This window comes from Rhincodon typus, chromosome 2 (assembly GCF_021869965.1).
Source record: "Rhincodon typus isolate 14 chromosome 2, sRhiTyp1.1, whole genome shotgun sequence".
Taxonomy (NCBI): Eukaryota; Metazoa; Chordata; class Chondrichthyes; order Orectolobiformes; family Rhincodontidae; genus Rhincodon; species Rhincodon typus.
In genome coordinates this window covers 22,476,863-22,480,376 of record NC_063333.1, presented here as the reverse complement: position 1 = coordinate 22,480,376, position 3,514 = coordinate 22,476,863, and positions in this window count along the sequence as shown.

Here is a 3,514-nt window from a genome sequence, read left to right as displayed (position 1 = left end):
GCAATTTCCATGATACATAGTAAAACAGTCACAGGTTTGATTTCTGAAGACACCAGTCAATGAAAATAGCTTCCAATAGGTGCCAAAATATATTCATTTAATTCTTCTGAGATTCTATTCTCCAAAATTTCAGTCAATTTATAACGAAAGGGTAACCAGAGAACAATGAGATTGCCTTCCTGTATCTTTGGCAGACCAAAGCTTTCTGACAAAAAAAAAGTTCAAAACTAATGTAAACTTTGATTTCTCTGTTTCTTTTCTCAACATTCTCTTGCACCAACCTTCCTGTGAGGCCTCTAACGTTCAATCTGTTGAATCTGCCATCCGTTTGAGATAATGTATCTCCAGAGTTGAAATGTCTACAGTGTGCTCTGAACAAGAATCAACCTGCAACTAACTTCCAGTCCTGACCTTATAAACAAATATGAGTTTTCTTGTTTTTTTCTTGTTTAAAGAATAAGCTGCTGCTCACAATTCAAAAGTCACTTTGAGCTCTCAGCTCCAAACCAAAAATGACAAACATAAAAAAAGAAAGTCTCAACACTACTTGATCTTGATACAGAGAACCTCTGGACCACCCTTTCTCCAGAGGAAGTATTCCCTTAATTTAGGCAAAACCAAAAAAGAACCTACAATACTCCAGTTGTGGTCTCACAAATTATCCTGTATATTTGTAGTATGTCTGCTTCACTCTTTTACACAAATCCAAAGGTAACAGAAAAATGAACCCACATTTACCTTCCTCATTGTTTATGATTCAAACTTGAAATACATGTGGAAGAACACCCAGTTCTCTCTGAATACATATATTCCCCATCCTCCCTCTATTCAAAAAATATCCTGTTTTGCTGTCATGTTATCCTCAAGGAAATCATGCTGACATTGACTGTTGATGTTAATCTATAAATACTAAAGTACAAAGATTATGGCAACTCAAACAAAATACGAGAACTGCCAGCCAATGGAATAAATAATGCTAAGATATTTGGGATTGAATGGGCTCATTTAGTCAAATCGTTTTTCCCGGTTTGTCAAAATTCTTATGCTATAACTTAGTATTTCAGCCAATTCCAGGGAGATGCCACCACAAAACACAATCTTCCTCTCCATTCCCTGTTAGCATTATGATGGAGCCATTCCATCTTTGACACCACAGTCATTCAACTCCTCTGCCACTCCAGGCACCCACAGTGTTTCCCCCAGCATGTTCCAGGGAAAGGGCCACAAACACTCCTGCAGAGCGATAAAGCAATTTACTTATATTTCTTCCAACTTAGTACACTATTTAATGTCTCAAGCTGGGGCAACCTGATAGCAGGGAGACCTCCATTCAACCTACAAGCACGGTCCTGGGTTTCCAGTCACAATCCAACTGAATTCTTCATTGTACCCTTGGTTCTCGCTGGCCTTAATCTCCCACCCTTCACCAGTAAAGCTTGACGAGAAGGAATTCTTCTTTCCACAAACCGCCGCCTTCTTTATGCTTCTCAAATATAATTTGGGCTCACTATAATGCTGATTGATCACTATTCCCCATCTCCTCGCATTGTCCTCCTTCCATTCTTCTTCAAAACTCACTGCATTTAAGTTTCAGGCCATTGCATCTTCAATCTGGCCTGATACCTGCCTCTTCACCCTCTTCCTGGCAGCGCCATCCCCAAGTTTCACATACCACATTACTTCTTTCTCTCTCCATAACTTGCCTACATGTGACTCCAGATTCACAGCATGTGGCTGACTCTTAATAACCCTCTGAATAGTCTAGCAATTGCACATTCAGTTCAAGGGGAAATTAACGGGGAAAAATTGGGAATGGGAAAAAATCCTTTTTGTTTGATCATGAGGTCTTTGGTTAGGCCACTTTTGGAACACTGCGTGCAATCTGGTCTCCCTGCTCTAAGAAGGATGTTGTGAAACTTCAAATGGTTCAGAAAAGATTTACAAGGATGTTGCGAGGGTTGGAGGGTTTGAGCTATAGGGAGAGGCTGAATAAACTGGGACTATTTTCCCTGGAGCGTTGAAGGCTGAGGGGTGACCTTGTAGAGGTTTATAAAAAAATCATGAGGGGCATGGATAGGGTAAATAGACAAGGACTTTTCCCTTTGGGGGGGTGGGCATAAGTTCAAGGTGAGAGGGGAAGATTTAAAAGGGGCCTAAGGGGCAACTTTTTCCCCACACAGAGGGTGTATGGAATGAGCTGCCAGAGGAAGTGGAGGTTGGTAAAATTACAGCATTTAAAAGGCATCTGGATGGATATATCAATAGAAAGGGTTTAGAGGGATATGGCTCAATGCTGGCAAATGGGACTAGATTTATTTAGGATTGTGCTGGAGACAAATAACCTATAGAGGAAGGCACAACTTAGGAAGGAAGTGAATTTGCTGCAGCCAAATTTGCAAGCAACACATAAATAAACTGAAATGCAGGTTGTGAGAGGGATACAAACAGTTTACGGAGAGATATCGATAGGTTAAGCAAATGGCCAAAAAGTTGGCAAATGCAGTTTAGCATGGGAAAATGCAAAGTTGTTCATTTTGGAAGCGAGAACAAAAAGAACAGAATATTATTTGAAAGGGAGAAAAGCAATAGAAAGCTGTAACACAAAAGGGACTTGCAAGTACTTGTGCCCAATACACAAAAAGGTGGCACACAGATGTTGCAGCTAATTAGTAAGGCTAATGGAATGTTGGCCCTTATTTTAAGGGGTTTGGAGTATAAGAGTAGAGAAATTTTGGTGCAACTGCACAAGGTGCTGGTGAGACCACATCTGGAGTAATGAGAGCATTTTGGGTCCCCTTATTTAAGGAAAGGTATTATTTCATTGGAGGCCATTCAGAGAAGGTTCTCTAGGACGATCCCTGGATGGAAGGACTGCCTTATGAGCAAAGCTAAACAGGTCAGGATTCAACTCACTAGCGTTAAGAAGAATGAGGGATTTCATTGAAACATGCAGGAATTTTAAGAGGCTGGACAGGGTAAATGCTGAGGGGATGTTTCCCCTCATGGGAGAGTCTAGGACCAGAGGGCATCATCTCAGAATAAAGGAGTGCCAATTAAAGACGGAGATGAGGAGAAATTTCTTTGACGGTTAAAAATCTTTGAAACTCCTTGCCACATACAACAGTGGGGGCATAGTCTTGCGTATATTTACGGTTGACATATATAGATTCTTGATTAGTCTGGGAATCAAAGGTTAAGGGGATGGGCAGAAAAATGGACGTGAACAATTTCAGATCAGCCATGTCCTACTGAATGACGGGACAGGTTAGAGGGGCTGAATGGCCTACTCCTGTTAATATTTCTTCTGAAATTAAGGTCTTATTAACCTTTTACACCACCTCTTTTCTTTATATGTTTGTTGCATTAGCCTTGAACAATTGTCCCTTTCTGCTCTTTCAATACTCTTACCTTCCATTACATCACAGACACTTTTATGAGACAACAAAGTGCAGGGCTGGATGAACACAGCAGGCCAAGCAGCATCATAGGAGCAGAAAGGCTGACGTTTCGGGCC